Source organism: Durio zibethinus, chromosome 10 (assembly GCF_047325235.1).
Source record: "Durio zibethinus cultivar Kanyao isolate XHJ-2024 chromosome 10, ASM4732523v1, whole genome shotgun sequence".
NCBI lineage: Eukaryota > Viridiplantae > Streptophyta > Magnoliopsida > Malvales > Malvaceae > Durio > Durio zibethinus.
In genome coordinates, this window is record NC_143171.1 from 317,661 (window position 1) to 339,653 (window position 21,993).

At 34.1% G+C, this 21,993-nt stretch overlaps 1 pseudogene; it reads left to right on the top strand.

Annotated features, from left to right (window-relative positions):
- The first annotated feature begins 16,463 nt into the window (after positions 1 to 16,463).
- LOC149516273 (25S ribosomal RNA) lies at positions 16,464 to 18,869 on the top strand (annotated as a pseudogene).
- Positions 18,870 to 21,993: the final 3,124 nt, after the last annotated feature.

Consider the following 21,993-nt stretch of genomic DNA (forward strand, 5'->3'; position numbering starts at 1 on the left):
ATGAGTTTCTGATACAGCATGCCAATGAAGAACGGGGGTTAAACATATTTGCCTTGGCTATATACGAACTAGTGATCTTTCCAAAGGTTTTAGGGTATATTGAGATAGCGGTGGTTGATTTCTTCGAGAGTGTGATCAATGGTTGTAATCCTTCAACGGTAATATTAGCAGAGACTAGCAGATCTTTGAGTTATTGTCGTCGGAATGGAGGGTGCTTCATAGGATGCATACAGTTATTGTACTTGTAGATGAAAAGCCATTTTGAACAAGGAAATGGTGCTTTCTCGAAGCTTTATATCCGTAATCGTTTTTCGATCAAAGAATTCTGTGAAAGTGGGTGGTCAAAGTGGAAGTCTAAACAAGAATGGATAACTTTCTTATAAAAGTTAGAAAGTGCCAAGGTGAGATAGTTGGCCCCATGGATGAATCGTGAGCCTATGTTGTATCAATGTGGGGATAGTACAGCGGTTCCACTTTTGGGTTTATGGGGAGTGACGAATTATGCACCACTCTTAGTGAGAAGGCAATTTGGGGGAGAACAATTTATTCCTATGACTTATGGGCTTCATCAGTTAGATTTCTCTTACAGTGAGCCTAAAGCATTTCAAAGGATGAATAAGATGATTAAAGCATGGAAAAATCCCCAAAGAGTGAGTCCTGGACCGTTCACTGAAATAGTCACCCCATGGTACTTGGTTTGGAGAATAAAGAGAAGACAAGAAATGGTATTCACTTATGAAATCTCTCAACCACCAATAGAAGAAAAATTTGAAGAGCACCATCAGAGTTAGAGTTGGCAATAAAAGAATTTGAGTCTGAAAAGAGCAAGTTAAAGCAAGAGATTTAGAAGCTTCAAGAAGAAAAAGCCCAGTGGAAAGGTATAGTCGAAAGTTATGAAGTTAAAGTTCACAAGATTGCTAGAGAATGAGATACAGCTACTGAAGATCTAGCAAAGTTACACCAGGAGTATAAGAGGCTATGTGTGAGAGAAAGAGCTAAAGAGATAACCATTGTCGAGCGGACTGAGGAAAATATAAGATTGAAACAAGAGTATGCCGAATTGGAAGAAGAAAGCACCGAAGCACAAGCAGAAATTAACATGCTAAACAGTTATTTAAGCAGGCTAAGTCAAAAGTTGGATGAACAAGGAAACCACATCGCTGCATTGGTTAGAGAACATAGAGAATTATCATACCAAGTCTGGTATGGTAAAAGAGAGAACTTAGGAAGGCAGAAATACATTGAGCACTTAACAATCCAAATCCATAAAGGAGTATGTAAGGCAAGAGAGATGATGGAAGAGGCATAGGCATTAAGACAAGTGGTGGCCCCAGTAGGAGAGCATGGACAGTGTCTCTTGAATTTCATAGAAGAAGCCAAGGCCCAGTATGAACAGATCAAACAATTTTATGGCTATAATTCTAGGATGATAAACTCAATGTAGATCAAAGTTTTTTGGAATAAATGAAATTTTTTAGTTGAATACCATTTTAAGGCAAATGTTCTTTGCATACATGCATTTTTCATTCATTGCACTCTTATTCATTACACTTAACAAAGTAACCATGTGATGATCATGCAAATTTACTAATTCTAAGATATGGTACTCAAGGTTCCAGGATAGCTCAATCTAGCGAAAACCCTGCCCATCGATACAACACAAGATCTAGAGCAAGGCAAATGGAGCAAAAAAATTCCCATAGATTTGAAAAGATAGAAAAAACACAGGAGAAGATTGAAAGTGAGTTAAGCAAGATTCTGGAGGCTCTTAATAACATGAATGAAAGAAAAGAAATTGAAAAAAATATAAGCCAGCAAGTTCCCCTATTACAAGAAGTGGCTGACCCTTTGTACCCTTTAGGTTTTGGCCCACCTCAAGCCCAGTCTACTCAAGAGGTCCCGTCACAACACTTCGTATATCTGACATATCTTGGAATGCCATCAACTTTCAACCCAGGGCAGTATAATAGCTATGTAAATCCTATCTTCGCTGGAAAGGCAACAGAACCAATTCCTGATCTAGATGATTTAAAAGAGAAGGAGAAAGAAAAGATAAGAGTGGAAGTTCAGGAAAGCTCTAAGATTAGCATGCTAGAGCAAAAGCTACGGGCTGTGGAAGGATTTAGCTTTTATGGGTCAGTTGATGCTATTAGGCTCTGCCTAGTTCCTGATGTGGTTATTCCCCATAAGTTTAAAGTACCAAAATTTGAAAAATATGACGGTACAAAGTGCCCCAAAACCCACATCACCATGTATTACAGGAAGATGGCAGCTCATGCATATGATGAAAAACTCTTGATGCATGTTTTCCAGGACAGTCTTACTGGCTCTGCGACCAGATGGTATGTTCAACTGGATAGAACTCGTATTCGTTCTTGGAGCGATATGGCACATGACTTTATTGGTCAATATCGACATATCATCGATTTGGCCCCTGATCATTTGTCTTTACAAAATCTGGAGAAAAATGCAAACAAGTGTTTTAAAGAGTATGCCCAGAGGTAGAGGGATGTTGCTTCTCAAGTACAACCTCTTCTGATCGAGAAAGAAACTATAGTGCTGTTTGTTAGCACTTTAAAACCTCCATATTATGAAAAGATGATAGGGAATGCAATGAAAAATTTTACTGATATGGTAATCTCGGGAGAAATCATTGAGAGTGCCATCAAGAATGGCAAGCTAGAAAGAAATAAAGCATCTAGCAAAAGAGTCCTAAAGAAAAAAAAAACTAAAGCTTAGGCTGTGAGCTTTGATAGACAGCAACTTAGAGGTTATTCACCCTACCCACCACTGAAATATCTGCCATATCACCCTGCTGTAAATAACACTTCTTTTCACCCATACCAACCATTTACACAATCACCATACCCTCAAACATATCAAACCCCTCAAAGGCCTCAAAATACCATGTACAGTCCTAACACTCAGCCTAACCCAAGACCCCAAAATTGCCCAACTAACCCCATTGGTGGTTCGCGAGAGCAACGAACTACTCGTGAGAAACCTATTTTTGACCCAATTCCAATGACCTATTCAAAATTATATAAGGAGCTTTACAACAGTCATTTGATTACTCCAAGTAAATTGAAACCCCTAAAGCCACCTTACCCCAAGTGGTACGATCCCACAGCCCACTGTGATTACCATTATGGTATTGCTGGTCACTCTACCAAAAATTGCACTACCCTAAAATACAAAGTGCAACGGTTGATCAAGGATGGGATGATTTGCTTTGATACCAGAGGGGTGACTACGCCGAATGTTAGTGGCAATCCTTTGTCGAATCATAATGTGAATGCTATAGGTGAAGAACGGGAGCACCATGTGAGGAAGAAAATGGTAGATATTAAGACACCTCTTAGCTAACTGTTTGATGTTTTACGGAGAGTAGACATGATACAACTAGTAAGTCCACACAGCTATCATGGAGCATATATAGCTGGTACTAATTGTAAGTATCATAATAGGGCAATAGGCCATTCCATTGAGACCTGTGAGTAGTTTCACCAAGAGGTGCAAAAACTCTTGGATTCACATCAGATGGAGGTCTATGAAGAAAAAAAAGATTTGAAGAATGTTAAAGTGCACATGACTGATAGGCCTGTAAAGCTGTTTCTGAAACCAGTGACAATTCAGTGTGAGAACAAACCAAAGTCAGTCATAGACAAACTCTTCCCCAGGCCGGTAACTTTTAAAGTCTCGACTCTTTTTCCATACAAAGATGATAAAGTTGTACCCTAGAGATATGGTTATGACACTGTAGTTCAGAGACAGAAAGAAGAGGTCTCCAAAGCCGATGCTTTCAATATTACTGGTGTAGGAGGCATTACTCGAAGTGGGAGATGTTACACTTCAAAAATGCTAGAGAAGGCCAGAAGAGAGAAGGCTAAAGAAGGAGAAAGATGAAATAATCTGAAGATAGAACCTGAGAAAGATCATCCAAAGTCAGTATCAGAAAGAGAGGTTTGTGAATTCCTGAAGCTGGTAAAACACAGTGAGTATTCAGTTATGGAACAATTGAATAAAATGTCAGCTTGAATCTCATTATTATCACTGCTGCTAAACTCAGAGCCACACCAAAATGCCCTGCTGAAAGTGTTGAATCATGCATATGTGGCATATAACGTATCTGTTGAATATGTGAGCCACTTGGCTGAAAATCTACATGCCAAATCACATTTCATTCAGCGATGATGAGATTTCTTTAGAGGGAAAAAGAAATGCCAAGGCTCTGCATATCACAGTCAAGTGCAAGAGCCAAATTATAGCCAAGGTCCTTATTAATAATGGCTCTACCATCAATGTCATGCCTATGTCAACTTTGACAAGGCTACTCATTGATTACTCTCATATGAAAGATAGTCAGATGATTGTGAGAGCCTTTGATGAGACTAGAAGAGAAGTCCTGAGGGATATTGAGATGCCCTTACAAATTAGGCCATGCACTTTCAAGGTAAAGTTTCAAGTGATGGATATCTCTCCATCCTATAGCTGTTTGTTAGGAAGACCATGGATTCACATGGCAGGAGCTATGCCCTCTACTTTGCACTAGAAGATCAAGTTCAATGTAGAAGGTCAATTAGTAATGGTAGTTGGGGAGGAAGATATGCTAGTGACCCAACCATTGAACACTCCATACGTAAAGGCTGCCGAAGAAGCATTGGAATGCTTCTATCGATCTTTTGAATTGGTCAATTATGTAGGTGAAGGATTTTAAAATCAACCTTTTTCCAAGATAGTGGTGAGCCAAGTCATCAACAAAGGCTGGTATCCAAGACTCGGGCTAGGCAAAAACTTACAGGGAATTAAAGAACCTCCGACAATAATGGACAACAACGACAGGGTAGGCCTAGGCTATGAGATGGTAGAGTGGGAAGTCAAAAAAAAGCCATCAAGAAAGATAGCAAGACTGATGTTTATCCCACACTTGTATGAAACTTTCAAACTTGGAGGATTTATGTACCCAGATACAAGAAAAAGTGTAAAAGACGCTTTTACCCAGTTAGCCATTAATGCTGTTAAAGATGAAGTGGGGCTTAATCAAGAGGAGTGGGTTCACCTTTGTCCATCAAATTTTGAGCTCAATAATTGGAGTGCCATCGAGATGCCTTTGACTTTTGATTTTGATACAATGTAATTGTAACATCCCAATAGCTATTGCCCAAGGCATTGGGGTGATCTTTTTTTATTCGGGCCATTCATCATTTATTATTTTTAATAAAAATTAGGAAGTATGCATTTTCATTCATTTCTTGTTGTGTCTTCATTATTTCCATCTTTCCAAGCACATCTTGCCAACATATCCCATTTCATTCAATTTCAGGTCTTTAAATGAACATGAAGATAATCATGATAACAATCAAGAGGTTAGCTTTGAGAATTCAATTAACACTGATGAACTTGACAATGAAGAGAATCCTGAAGAATATGTTATGCCTTCGGACCTAATGAGGATGATTGAATAAGAAAATAAGCCAATTGAGCCTAATCAGGTGGTAGTGGACTTAGTGAATCTGAGAGATGAAGAGAATAAAAAAGAGGTCAGAATGTGCACTTCACTTTCATCAGGAGATAGACAACGATTGGTAGACCTACTTCAAGAATTTCTAGATATATTTGGTTGGTCTTACCAGGATATGCCAGGACTGAGCACAGAGATCGTGGAGCACAGATTACCCCTAAAGCCAGAATGTAAGCCAATTCAATAGAAATTGAGACGGATGAAGCCTAAAATGCTGCTAAAGATTAAAGAAGAGGTGAAAAAACAATTTGATAAAGGTTTTCTACAAGTGGCTAAGTATCCAGAATGGGTAGCCAATATAGTCCCAGTTCTTAAGAAAGATGGCAAAGTATAAATGTGTGTAGACTATCGAGACTTGAATAAGGCTAGCCCAAAGGATAACTTTCCTTTGCCTCATATTGATACACTGGTAGATAACATGGCTAAGCATTCGATTTTCTCTTTTATGGATGGTTTTTCGGGGTATAATCAAATAAAAATGGCTGCAGATGATATGGAAAAGACTACTTTTATGACCATGTGAGAAACCTTCTGCTACAAAGTCATGCCTTTTGGGTTAAAGAATGCTGGGGCAACATATCAAAGGGTCATGGTAACACTCTTCCATGACATGATGCACAAAGAGATCGAGGTGTATGTAGACATTATGATTGCAAAGTCTTGTGAGGATGAAGATCATGTCACTAGCCTTAGAAAGTTATTTGAGAGGTTGAGAACATTTTAGCTCAAATTAAACCCAGCCAAGTGCACCTTTGGGGTAAAGTCAGAGAAGTTGCTAGGCTTTGTGGTAAGTGAAAGAGGAATTGAAGTCGATCCCGATAAGATACGGGCCATTCAAAACCTGTCACCTCTAGGTACGCCAAAAGAAGTTAAAGGTTTTCTGGGGAGATTGAACTACATTTCTCGGTTTATCTCTCAGTTTACTTACAAATGTAATCCCATATTTAAGCTTCTCCGTAAGAATAATCCTGAAAAATGGAATGAAGAATGTCAAGAGGTGTTTGATAAAATTAAGCAATATTTATCGAACCCTCAAGTGTTGGTGCCACCTGTTCCAGGGAAACCTTTAATCTTATACTTAACCGTATGTGAAAATTCAATGGGGTGTGTGCTGGGACAGTAAGACGAGGCCAATCGAAAGGAGAGAGCTATTTACTATCTGAGTAAAAAGTTCACGAAATATGAATCCAAGTATTCTTTATTGGAGAAAATGTGTTGTGCATTAGCATGGACTACTAAAAGACTCAGACGGTATATGCTTTATCATACTACATGGCTCATAGCAAAATTGGATCCAATTAAGTATATCTTCGAGAAGCCTTCTTTTTTTGGAAGAATTGCTAAATGGTAAGTAATGCTCTCGAAATACAATATTATATACGTGAGCTAAAAAGTAATAACATGGGGCACTATAGCAGAATTTCTTGTAGATCGTGCTACTGAAGAGTATGAACCGATGAAGCTGGAATTTTCTGATGAAGACTTAATGACTATTTCCCAACTGGAGGAAGGGGAGCATGTAGAAAAATGTTGGAAAATGTACTTTGATGGAGCTGCTAATGCCTTGGGGCTTAGAATTGGGGCAATTCTGATCTTTCTAGAAGAACAATACTACCCTGTAATAGCGAGATTAAATTTCAATTGCACAAATAACATCGCTGAATATGAGGCATGTGTCATGGGCTTACAAGCTGCTATAGATAGAGGAGTGAAGGTACTAAAAGTATTTGAAGACTCAGCTCTAGTTATATATCGATTGAAAGGAGAATGGGAGATGAGAGATTCAAAACTCATTCCGTATCATAAGTATATTCTAGAGTTAACGAAACAATTTGAAGATATCCAATTTGATCACTTACCTCGAGAAGAGAATTTGATTGCTGATGCCTTGGCTACTCTGGCTATAATGATTTGAATTAATGATAATACCGACATTCAGCCCATCAAGTTAGATGTTAAGGATATACCGACTTATTACTCTAATGTAAAAAGAGAAGAAGATGGAAAGCCCTAGTATTATGACATCCTACAGTATGTTAAGGATCAGCAGTATCCAGTTCAAGCAACAAAAAATGATAAAAGGGTCAACCGAAGATTGGCTATGAGTTTCTTCCTGGATGGGGATGTCCTGTATAAAAGAAGCAAGGATCAAGTATTATTGAGGTACGTAAATGAGACTGAAGCAAAGAAAATCACTACAGAGGTGCATGATGAAATATGTGGGGCACATACTAGTGGACATAGGATGACAAGGCAGATCATGAGAGTAGGATATTACTGGTTGACGATGGAAAATGATTGTATTGATTATGCTCGTAAATGCCATAAATGCCAAATATATGCTGATAAGATCCATGCTCTGCCATCTGTTTTACATGTTATGGCACCACCATGGCTATTCTCAATGTGGGGCATGGATGTCATTGGTCCAATCACCCCAAAGGCATCTAACGGGCACAGATTCATTTTTGTGATGATAGATTACTTCACAAAATGGGTGGAGGCAGCATCATATGTAAGTGTGACATGCTCTGTGGTTTACAAGTTCATAAAAAAAGAGATCATCTATAGATATGGACTTTCAGAGAGAATTATTTTAGATAATGCCAAGAATCTAAATAGTAAGATGATGCAAGAAATATGTGCTCAATACAAGATCAAGCATCATAACTCGACACCATACCATCTGAAAATGAATGGGGCAGTTGAGGTAGCCAATAAGAACATAAAAAGGATTTTGGAGAAGATGATCGAGAGTTACAAAGATTGGCATGAGAAGTTGCAATTTGCATTGCATGCATATCGAATGTCAGTTCGCACCTCTACTGGGGCAACCCTATTTTCTTTGGTTTATGGGATGAAAGCTGTACTACCAGTGGAATTAGAGATCTCCTCTTTGAGATTTTTAAAAGAAGTTGAGTTGAAAGAAGTTGAATGGATTCGAGAACGTTATGAGCAGTTGAATTTCATAGAAGAAAAGAGATTGACTGCACTGTGCCATGGTCAGCTATATCAAAGAAGAATGATGAGGGTTCATTACTTTCGAGAAGGAGAGTTGGTCTTGAAAATAATTCTTTCAATCCAGCATGATAGTAAAGAAAAATGGACTCCGAATTGGGAAGGGTCGTATGTGGTGAAACGAGCTTTTTCGGGTGGAGCGCTGATACTAATTGAGATGGATGGAAATGATCTACCCCATCCTATAAATTCTGATGCTGTGAAGAAATACTATGCTTGAAAAAATGAAAAAAATAGAAAAAATGAAAAATGAAAAAATGAAAAAATGAAAAAATGAAAAAATGAAAAAATGAAAAAATAAAGAAAAAAAGAAAAAGTGAAAAAGGAGGACTCAAGGCGAAAACCCTAAAAGGGTGATTTGAGTCATAGGGGGTTGTCTAAGTTAAAAACCTGAAAAGCTAGCTTAGATAAGGAGAATACAGCATCGAATTTTAAAGTCCGCTGATATGGAGGTTAGCAAATTCGGAAGAGTTCCAAGTTGTTAAGTACATTAGAGGATTGGGTTTTTAGAAAAAAACTTTGAGATGTGTTATCATGATTATCTGATTGTTCATTTTGGGCTTTGTCCCTATGCCTATCCTTGTATTTCTTCCTTGGCTGAAATTAGCCAACATTTTGCTAATAAGAGACATCTATTTCATTCTTTATGTCTTTTTATATGATTGTTTCTCAACCATTTAGATCCTTTTCTTCTTAATACCCCACCATGAAAGAAATGTGCAAATGCATTCTTACTTTTTGAGTTTAAAATAATGATTGATAAATGAAAAACAACATGAAAGATTTTTTACATTACATTGAATAAGTCAAGAGTGATAAAGGCAGAATCGAGATGTTTAGTTCCTGTTTAGGACATTGAATCTGAGAAAAGATTTCTTACAAGAAGAATGTGAGTGGAAGAGACAATTAAGAGCTACACTGGCTTGATATTAGAAAAGTAGTGTAATGGATCTTTAAAGAATCAAAAGGCTTGATGCCCAAAAAAAAAAAAAGCTTGAGAAACTTGAGTACTATACATTGAATAGGAATTAATTGGCCAACATTTGCATAGCATGCATTGAAATTCATATGCATCGCATAACATACACTATTTTCAGGAAAGTATAGTGTATAAATTCAAAAAACAGGGGTATCCCAAGATCCCACATAGAGAAGATAGATGTGAAGACATTTTCAAAATTGAGAAAGAAAAAAGCTTGTCAGGTAAGTTCCTAATCCTTGAAATAGGATGTCTTTTGGTATCAGGGTTGATTTATAAGACCTTTGGGCATAATCTCCTGAAATTCCTTCAAACACAACTTTCAACTCCTTTGGACATGATTGTCAAGGAGCAATTTATTTTCCAAAGTCGTGGTGCCTCTATTTAGAGGAGCAATTTACTTTCTCAAAGTCATGGTGCCTCTGTTTAGAGGAGCAATTTACCTTTCAAAAGTCATGGTGCCTCTGTTTAGAGGAGCAATTTACTTTTCAAAGTCGTGGTGCCTTTGTTTAGAGGAGCAATTTACTTTTCAAAGTCATGGTATCTCTGTTTAGAGGAGCAATTTACTTTTCAAAGTCGTGGTGCCTTTGTTTAGAGGAGCAATTTATTTTTTTCAAGGTTGTTGAGCCTCTGATTAGAGGAGCCATTTATGTTTCTCAAAGTCATTGAGCCTTTGCCTAGAGGAGCTTTGATCAAAAACAAAAAAAAAAAACAAAAAAAAAATAAAAAGTGAAAAGGTTGAGTTGAGTCTTGATTGGGTGTCTACGTCTTTGCGCAATTTCTGTTTCACAGAAAATGTGCAAAGAAGGGCAACTGTAGACACCCAATTTGGTCCAGGCCCGGATCAATTGGGCTTGGCCCAAATAGGTAAGTCTATTTTTTTTATTATTATTATTCTTTTTTTTATTTTGTATTTCACATTTCTATTTCTATTTTTATTTTTATTATTATTATTGTTTTTTCATATATATATTATTTTTATTTTAGGTATTTACTTATTTATTAATATGTATATATCTTTATTATTATTTTTTTTCCTTTCTGTTAAAATTTATATGTATATCAGATTATATTATCTGTTATTTAACTTTAATTTATCTATTAATTTTTTGATTTATCTGATTTTTTTAATTTTTATTTCTTTGATTTATTTGGCTGAAAATTGGATTAGGATTCAATCAGAAGAGTCCATGTTGGATTCAATGATTGAATCCCGATCCAAAGAGGAGTTGAGATTGATCAGAAACTCTTCTAATCAATCCCTATAAAAGAGACCCTCTGGAATAGAACGAAGAAGACAGAAACACATAGAGAAAACCAGTGAGCAAAAAGCTACTGATTTGAGAGAAAAGAGGCGTATAGAAGAGTATAGAAGGCTAAGAAAAGGTTTAGAAATGTTCTGGGAGTTAGCAAAAATTTTTTGAAGATTTTTAGCAATTTTTTTTTGGGAATTTCTGGAAAATTCCAGATTTCGGTTGAATTTTCCGATGAAAGTTGCATTTTTCGACGAAAATTTTGACCAACTTTGAAGTTTCCGGTGAGCTGCCTAGTTTTAGGTGAAGGATCCTAGAAATCGACCAACTTTTCAGTGAATTTTTGATGAAAAACCCAGATTCCGATGAGATTTTCTAAAATCCGATGAACATTCAATCGGAGTTCTTCGGCCGTTTAGAGAGAAGCGAGAGGAAAAAGGAAGAAGAGGGAGAGAGGGGAGGAGCTTTCTACCGAAAAACAGAGGGAAGAGCCTTATATACCCTCCCAAAACAACACCGTTTTTGCCTTAAGTGACCCAGAGGATCCGCGCGTTTTGCCGAGATCCAACTCGACCTAAGCGTCGACTTGCTTCCTGACCCGTGCGTGTCTCTCCCTCCGAGCCGATAGTCGAGCCGAGCCGAGGTTCCAAGTCGCTTCTCCGAGCCATTTTCTCTTCCTTGAACCGAGCCGAGCCGTACTTCGAGCCACTCCAAGTTTTTTTTTTTTTTTATTATTTATTTATTTTGTATTTATTAGATTAGGTTTATTTAGTATTCTGTTTACCTTTATTTTATTTATTTTATTTATTTTTACTTTCTTTTATTTTATTTTTTTTATTTTCACATTTATTTTGTTTTATTATTTTATTTTCTTTAAATAAAAATAAAAAAAATATTTTTGGGGAAAAGTTGAAAGTATCAATTTTCCTCGAATTTAAAGTTTCAAAAAAATAGTTTTTGAGAAAAAGTTGAAAGTATCAATTTTCCTCGAAATTAAGGTTTCAAAAAAAATATTTTTTGGGAAAAGTTGAGAGTATCAATTTTCCTTAAAAATAAATTTTCAAAAAAAAGGTTTTTAAAGAAAAGTTGAAAGTATCAATTTTTCTCGAAATTAAAGTTTCAAAAAAATATTTTGGGGAAAAGTTGAAAATATCAATTTTCCTCGAGATTAAAATTTTTAAAAAATATTTTGGGGAAAAGTTGAAAGTATCAATTTTCCCTATACAAAAACAATCATCATTCTTTTCTTCCTTTTTATTTTTTAATGTTAAATAATCCGACGATGGAGCCTCTGCAAGTGAAATAGTAGTTTTCTTGCATACTCTTGAGGTGAGGGAATTTTCTCAATTTTTTACTAAAAGTATTAGAGTCAATTGAGAATAATTTCCAATAATTAATTACTTGGCAAAATTTTAAGGCTCATTGGATAACACAAATTTAAGCTGGTACCATCTTTTGATGGGCGTTGTGAGGGTGTTATAACCTTCCTCACACGTAATCGAACTCTCGAACCTTGTTCTAGTTAGTAGACCTGAACCTATTCTTTGAAGGACCCTTAAACTTAGGTGTTCCCTGAAAGGATAGATTCGTTAGGTGGCCAATCGCACCTAGATAAAAAAGATTGGTGGCGACTCCCTTAAGTCAATGTCTAGTGATAGATCCCTGGATCTAGACGTTATGACACTATTTAAATAATTATCTATGTCAAATCGTTATGACTTTTTCTTTTGTAATAAAACAATTGTTTCAATTCATATAAGTTTATTTGATGTAAAATAATACTAATTTATTAATATTCCAAAAATTAATGAGTAAGAGAACAAAAAAAAGAATCCATTTACCAAATAAGTTTAAATAGTTATGACTATATGAACAATTATCTATTTTAAAACATTATCACCTTTCATTTTGCCACAAAATAATTGGTTTTGTTCATGCAAGCTTATTTTGAATAAAATAATTTAAATTTATTAATATTCCAAAAATTAATAAGAAAAAAATGTTTTCTGAACACATTCAAATAGTTATGACTATTTGAACAATTATCTATTTCCAATCATACGATCTTTTCTTTCATCATAAACTAATTGTTTTTGCTCATAAAAACTTATTCGGAATAGAAATAATACTAATTTATTAAAATTATAAAAATTAATAAGTAAAAGATTTAAAAAATAAATCTGTTTAACGAGCGAGTTCAAATAGTTATGACTATTTGAACAATTATTTATTTCGAATCATTATGATATTTTGTTTTGTCATAAAATAATTGTTTCTATTCATACAAATTTATTCAAAATAAAATAATACTAATTTATTAATATTCTAAAAAATAATAAATTGGAGATTTAAAAAATAAATATGTTTGTCAAACAAATTCAAATAGTCATATCCATTTGAACTATTATCTATTTCAAATCATTATGGTATTTTGTTTTGTTGTAAAACAACTGTTTTATTCATGCAAAATTATTCAAAATCAAGTAATACTAATTTATTAATATTTCAAAAATTAATAAGACATTTAAAAGCTAAATCTGTTTACCAAACCGGTTTAAATAGTTATGACTATTTCAACAATTACCTATCTTAAATAGTATGATCTTTGTTTTGTCATAAAACAAATTGTTTCTATTCATGCAAGATTATTCTTAATAAAATAATGCTAAACTAATAATATTCTAAAAATTAATAAGTAAGAGATTTAAAAAATAAATGTGCTTGCCAAACCAATTATAATAGTTAAGACTATTATAATAATTGTCTATTTCAAATCATTCTGACCTTTTGTTTTGTTGAAATTTTTTTTTTCCAGTTCATACAAGCTAATTTGAAATAAAATAATATAATTTTATTAACATTCAGAAAATTAATAAGCAAGAAATTTAAAAAAATAAATCTGTTTACTGAATAAGTTCAAACAGTTATGACTATTTGAACAATTATCTATTTAAAATTGTTATAAACTTTTGTTTTATCATAAAACAATTATTTTAGTTTAATAAAACTTATCCAAAATAAAATAATATTACTTTATTAATATTTCAAAAAATGAGAAGTTGGAGATTTAAAAAAAAAATCAGTTTATCGAATTAGTTCAAATAATTGTAGCCATTTGAACAATTATCTATTTCAAATCGTTATGAACTTTTTATTTTGTTATAAAACAATTGTTTTTCATCATACAAGTTTATTTGGAAAAAAAATAATATTAATTTATTAATATTTCAAAAACTAATAAGTAGGAGAATTAAAAAATAAATATACTTACCGGACTAGTTTAAATAGTTATTACTATTTGAATAATTATATATTTCAAATCATAAAATAATTATTTATGTTCACACAAGCTTATTCGGAATAAAATAATTCTTATCTAATAATATTATGAAAATCAATAACTAAAAGATTTAAAAAATAAATTTGTTTGTCGAACTAATTTAAATAATTAAGGCTATATGAATAATTATCTATTTCAAATCATTATAACCTTTTGTTTTGTCGTAAAACAAATATTTCTATTCATATAAGTTTGTTTTGAATAAAATAACATTTATTTTTTAATATTTTGAAAATTAATAAGAGATTTAAAAAAATAAATCTATTTACCAAACCAATTCAAGTAGTTATAACAATTTGTACAATTATTTATTTCAAATCATTATAACCATTTGTTTTGTCATAAAACAATTGTTTCTATTGATATAGTCTTATTCAAAATAAAGTATGCTAATTTATTGATATTCTAAAAATTAATAAATAATGGATTTAAAAAATGAATCTACTGGCCTGACTAGTACAAATAGTTAAACAAATTTATTTTTTAAATCTCTTAGTTATTAATTGTCAAAATATTATTAGATTAGTATTATTTTATTCTGAATAAGCTTGTATGAATAGAAATAATTATTTTATGAGAAAACAAAAGGTTATAACAAATTAAAATATATAATTGTTCAAATAGGTATAATTATTTGAAGTGGTTCCATAAATAACATTATTTTTTAAATCTCTTATAAATTTTTAAAATATTAATAAATTAGTTTTATTTTATTATGAATAAACTTGGATGAGTTGAAATAATTGTTTTATAACAAAGCAAAAGGTTATAACGATTTAAAATAATAGATAATTATTCATATAGTTTTAACTATTTAAACTAGTTCGATGAACAAATTTATTTTTTAAATCTCTTAGTTATGAATTTTTAGAATATTATTAATTTAGTATTATTTTATTCCAAATAAATTTATATGAACAAAAATAATTATTTTATGACAGAACAAAAAGGTTGTAACAATTTGAAATAGATAATTGTTCAAATAATCATAGCTGTTTGAACTTATTCAGTAAATAGATTTATTTTTTGAATCTCATACTAATTCTTGAAATATTAATAAATTAGTATTATTTTATTTCAAATAAACTTGTATGTTCAAAATTATTGTTTTATGACAAAACGAAAAGTACTAACAGTTTTATTTCAAATAAGCTTGTATGTTGAAAAACAATTGTTTTATGACAAAATGAAAGGTAATAACGATTTGAAATAGATAATTTTTTAAATATCCATAATTATTTAAATTGATTCAGTAAACTAATTTATTTTTTAAATCTCTTATTAATTTTTAAAATATTAATAAATTAGTATTATTTTTTTGGATAAACTTTTATGAACTAAAACAATTGTTTTATGACAAAACAAAAGTTCATATCGATTTTAAATAGATAATTATTTAAATAATTATAGCTATTTGAACTTGTTCAATAAACATATTTATTTTTTCAAATCTCTTGCTTATTAATTTTTGGAAAGTTAATAAATTAGTATTGTTTTCTTTCGAATAAGCTTTTTTGAACTAAAAAATTATTTTATAACTAAACCAAAGGTCAAAATGATTTGAAATAGATAATTATGTAATAATCTTAACTATTTGAAATGATTCAGCAAACATATTTATTTTTTAAATTATTTATTAATTTTAAAAATATTATTAAATTGTATTATTTTTATTTGAATTAACTTGTATGATCAGAAACAATTGTTTTATGACAAAATAAAGATCATAATGATTTTAGATTGATATTTGTCCAAATAGTCATAACTATTAGAATTGCTTTAGAAAATAGCTTTAGTTTTTAAATCTCTTGCTTAATAATTTTTAAAATATTAATAAAGTAGTATTATTTTATTCCGGATATGTTATTAATTGAAACAATTGTTTTATGACAAGACAAAAAGTTAAAACAATTTTAAATAGATAATTGTTCAAATAGTCATATCTAATTAAAATTGTTCAGTAAACAAATTTATTTTTTTAAATCTCTTGCTTATTAATTTTTTGAATGTTAATACATTAATATTATTTTATTTCGAATAAGTTTGTATGAACTAAAATAATAGTTTTATGACTAAACAAAATGTTAGAACGATTTGAAATAGATAATTGTTCAAATAGTCTTAACTATTTAAACTCGTTCGACAAACATATTTATTTTTTAAATCTCTTACTTATTGATTTTCAAAATATTATTAAATTAGTATCATTTTAATCGAATAAGCTTATGTGAAAAGAAACAATTGTTGTATGACAAAATAAAGATCATTACAATTTGAGATAGATAATTGTTTAAATAGTTATAACTATTTGAACTGGTTCAGTAAACAGATTTAGTTTTTAAATCTCTTATTAATTTTCAAAATATTAATAAATTTGTATTATTTTATTTTGAATAATTTTGTATGAATAGAAACAATTATTTTACCACAAAACAAAAGGTCATAATAATTTAAAATGGATAATTGTTCAAATGGACATAACTATTTGAACTTGTTCGATAAACATATATATTTTTTAAATCTCCTACGTGTTAACTTGCAAAATATTAATAAAATAGTATTATTTTATTTAGAATAACCTTGTATGAATAGAAACAATTGTTTTATGACAAAACAAAAGATCCTAACTATTCGAAATAAAAAATTACTCAAATAGTCATAATAATTTGAGCTTACTCAGTAAACATATTCATTTTATAAATCTTTTACTTATTAATTTTTAAAATATTAATAAACTAGTATTATTTTATTTCAAATAAGCTTGTATGGACAGAAACAATTTGTTTATCACAAAACAAAAGGTCATAACTATTTGAAATAAATAGAAAATATTCAAATGAGAACTTTGAAGGCCGAGGGGGGGAAAGGTTCTATGTGAATAGCACTTGAATATGGATTAGTTGATCCTAAGAGATGGGGGAGTTAGTCCAACAACGCATTGAGTGCGAGCTTTGAAAGGGAATCAGGTTAAAATTCCTAAGCCAGAACGTGGAGGCTAATGGCAACGTTAGGGAGTTTGGAGTCATCTGTAGAAGACTCGGGAAGAGTTATCTTTTTTGTTTAATTACCTACCCACCTTAGAAATGGCTCAGCTGGAGGTAGGGTCCAATGGTTGAAAGAGCACCATACATCATGTGGTGTCTAGTGCACCCTCAACAGCCCTTGAAAATCTAAAGGATCATGCTATCCGTGCCCAGTTGTACTTATAACCCCATTAGGTTTCCAAGGTGAATAGCCTCTGGTTGATGGAACAATATAGGCAAAGGAAATTGATAAAATGGATCTGTAACCTTGAGAAAAGGATTGGCTCTAAGGGTTAGGCACTAGGGTCCCAGTGTCGAACCCATTAGCTACTGGAGCACTACTTGAATTGCTTCCATGGCGAGAGTAGGTCACCGCATGCCAACCAAGGGATGGACTGGAAAGGCTCTCTCAAGGGCTTTTCTCGAGTGATGAACAGTTGACTCAGAACTGATATAGACAAGGGGAATCTAATTGTTTAATTAAAACAAAAGCATTGTGATGGTCATTACGGATGTTCACGCAATGTGATTTCTACCCAGTGCTTTGAGTGTCAATGTGAAGAAATTCAACCAAGCATGGGTAAACAACGAAAGTAACTATGACTTTCTCTAAGTAGCCAAATGCCTTGTCATCTAATTAGTGATGCACATTAATGGATTAATGAGATTCCCATTGTCCTTGTCTACCATCTAGCGAAACCACAGCCAAAGGAACGGGCTTGGTAGAATCAACAGAGAGAGAAGACCTTATTAAATTGACTTTAGTCTAACTTTGTGAAATGACTTGAGAGGTGTAGGATAAGTGGAAGACCTCAAATGAAATTGAAATATCACTACTTTTAACGTTATTTTACTTATTCTATGAATCAAAAGTAGGGCACGACCCCTTTTTTTGGACCTAAGGTCGGCCTCAATTAGTCAATCTAGGTAAAAAACATTCTTAGGTGGGGAGTTTGGCTGGGAAGGTGAATTTGTTAAAAGATAATGCAGGTGTCCTAAGATGAGCTCAATGAGAACAGAAAACATATGTGGAACAAAAAGGTAAAAGCTCATTTGATTCTAATTTCTAGTACGAATATGAATTATGAAGGCATGGCCTATCAATCTTTTATACCTTTGGAATTTGAAGCTAGGGGTGTCAGAAAAGTTACCATAGGGATAACTGGCTAGTGGTAGCTAAGCATGCATAGCAACATTGCTTTTTGATCCTTCGATGCCAACTTTTCCTATCATTGTGAAGTTGAATTCACTAAGTGTTAGATTATTCACCCATTAATAGAGAACATGATCTGGGTTTAGATTATCGTGAGATAGGTTAGTTTTACCTTATTAATGGCAGTATCGCAATAGTAATTCAACCTAGTAGAGAGGAACGATTAATTCACACAATTGGTCATCGTGCTTGGTTAAAAGTAAATGGTGCAAAGCTACCATGCACTAGATTATGACTGAACACCTCTAAGTTAGAATTTGGGCTATAAGTGACACATGCACTTGTCACCCGATTGTCAACCCATAGTAGAAGCCTATGGCCCTTAAAGGTACATGTTATAGGTGCAGCCTCTAAGGTGAACAAATTATGCGGGCCTCCTTAGAGCTTAATTCCCTCAAAGCGATAGGTAGAATCCTTTGTAGATGACTTAATTATGTGATGGAGTACTGTAAGTGTTAAAGTGGCCTTGCTGCCACTATGCCATGATCCACTAAGATTTAGCCCTTTATTGCTTCAATTCATCCCTTCCCCTCACACCTATTAAAGTCTATTCACTTTATTCTTTTAAACCGTATTGCTTTAGGGTAGGGGATGAATGGTGTTCTCTATTGCAATCGATTAGGCTGGTGGATGACATCCTTACCTCAAGCATCCAAGTAAATGACAACCAAATGCCTTGGTATTTGTTATAAGAATAGGCTCACCCTTGGTGTGACTGGCACTTGGATCAGTTATGCCTGCACACCATTGATAGCACTTGGCCCTTAGTTTTTACAGGCAATCGCATCCAACACCATTGGCTGATGTTAGCCTATTATTTCCTCGAATACCATCAGCAAATGCTAGCCCCTTAGTTCAAGATGCTACCTTAAACACCATCGCTAGATGCTGGCACCTGTAAAAAATTATCAACCTACGAAACTCAAGTGCTTAGCTTAATTCTAGCTTGTCAAAGATTGTGCTATAGTATTAGACATTCTAGATGCCCAAAAATCTGATCTTTTCAGGACTATGTTTAAGCAATCCCGCACATGGGTTTGATCATGCACTTATACCTTGATCATCAGTGCCTGCACCTAGGTCTGATTGTGTGATCGCACATGGCTCATAAGTGCATGTACCCGGACCTAGCTCAATTTTACCACACCTAAAAACCTTGCTTGTGTCTTTAGAGTCTTGCTTACTATCTATACCACTATTTTTGGTAGTTCCCTATGACCTAGGACTCTAGTAAGCCTTATGGCTTGGTTTTGTTTGGTAGTCGAACCCTGTCATACCAGAATTGAGACTTTTCCTTAACTTAGAGAGAACCCTTGGGCTTGGACCAACTTACGGACCATGACACATACACATGCCTGAATTCATCTAAGTGTTCACCAATGCCTACACCTGAGCCTGGCTCAATTTTATAAAGCTTAAACACTGTGCCTGAGCCTCTAGAGTCTTGATCACTGCCCATAGCGCTATTCTAGGCTAGTGCCCCTTAACCAGGGCCTCCAGTAGGCCTTAAGGCTTGGTCCCCTTGGCAATCAGACCCTTTCTTATTAGAATTGGAACTACTCCTCGACTCAGAGAGAACATTTAGGCATGGACTAGCATTTAGACCATCATACATGCACTTACCTCGACCATCATTAGACATGTTGGCCTTTAGTCTTTGCACATACTTTGACCTCTATCGACACATGCTAGCCTTTTGTATAAGTAGTTCCCTTGAACACTATTAGCATATGCTGGCCACACACCAAGCATGATATCCTGGGCCTAGACCACATGCCATGCACATTACTATCGAGCAGTTGGTGGGTATAGGCACATCTTCACATTTTTGTCATACGAATACCATTTTAATGGCTTGTTAATTCATCTAAGCATTCACTAGCGCTTGCACCTAGGGCTAGTTCAATTTCTTGGAACCCGAACATTGTGCTAGAATTGGACCCTTTTCTGCTAGAATTGGAACCGTTCCTCAACTTAGAGAAAACCTTTAGGCCTGGACTAGCTTGTAAATCATGACATAAGTACATGCCTTGACCACCATTAGGATATGTTGGCCCTTGGTCTTGGCACATACTTCGACCACTAATAGCACATGTTGGCCTTTTGTGTGAGCAGTTCCCTTAAACACCATCGGCACATGCTAGGTCGTGCACCACACATGAGTATCTTGGGCCCAAGCCTCACACAATGCATACCATAATTGGGCAGTCGGTGGTTTCTTGCACATCTTCACATTTCTACCATGCCATTGCCATTTTTATGGGCTATAAACTCATATAAGCACTCACTAGCGCCCGTACTTAGGGTTGGCTCAATTTTGCCAAACCTGAACACCGTGCTTAAGCCTTTAGAGTCTTGATCACTATTCGTACCACTATTTTGGGCTAGTTCCTTATGACCTGGGCCTCCAGTAGGCTTCAAGGCCTAGTCCCCCTTGCAATCAAACTATTTTTCTTATTAGAACTAGAATTGCTCCTTGACTCAAAGAGAATCCTAGGCCTGGATCAACTTATGAATTATTACACATGCATATGCCTTGACCACCATTAAAAGATGTTGGCCCTTGACCTTCGTGCATCTTCGACCATCATTAGCACATGCTGGCCTTTTATACAAGTAGTTCCCTTGAACACCAATGGCACATGCTAGGCCATACACTAAGCACAGGTATCCTGGGCTTAGGTCACATACTATGAGCACCATGATCGAGTAGTAGATGGGTTCAGGCACATCTTTATATTTTTGCTATGCTAATGCCATTTTTATGGCTTGTAAATTCATATAATGCTTACTAGCCTCCTGCACCTTGGCTTGGCTCATTTCACTAAACTTGAACATCGTGTTTGAGCCGTTAGAGTCTTGATCACTGCCCTTACCACTATTTTAAGCTACTTCCCTATGACCTAAACTTTCAGTATGTCTCAAGGCCTGGTCTCCCTAGCTATCAGACTTTGTCTTGCTAGAATTAAAATTATTGCTCGACTAAAAAAGAGCTTCTAGGCCTAGACTAGCTTGCAAACCATGGCACATGCACATGCCTTAATTGTCATCGGAACATGTTAGCCCTTAGTCTTAGTGTCACAGGCTCCGACCTTAGACTCAGAATCAGTGCGGCCTTAGGCTTGGAATCTCCTCCTTTATGCCTAAGTCAACCTAAAACACAAGCTTGTGGGCACTAGAATGATGGGAAGGTCTGATTACACAAGTTAAAGAGAAAACAGGATAATAAGATAGAATGCTGGAATATGCTATGTATTCACTAAAATAGAAGTGTTTGATGGTGTACCAATGAGGGTGGAGTAGCCCTCTATTTATAGTTGAAGCTCTAGCTACACTTAATGGCAATATCCCTAGAATAAAGGCTAAAATCAAGGGATTACACAAATTACAATCAATCAAGATTCTAACTCCTGATTTTTAGGGTCAACCAAATCTGCTAGGAGGCTTCTACTGATTCTGTAAGCTTCTAAAAGCTTCACTTACGTGTCTAGCACCTTGGACCCCTCTGGATATGGTGCGAGTAGCTTGTTGGCCAGGATATGGTGTGAGTAGCTTGTTGGCCAAGCCTTGGCCTTATGGGCTAGCTTGTAAGCTAGGTGGGTATTCTGGCCTTGTCTCTTAGGCCTTGCATGCAAATACCCGTTAG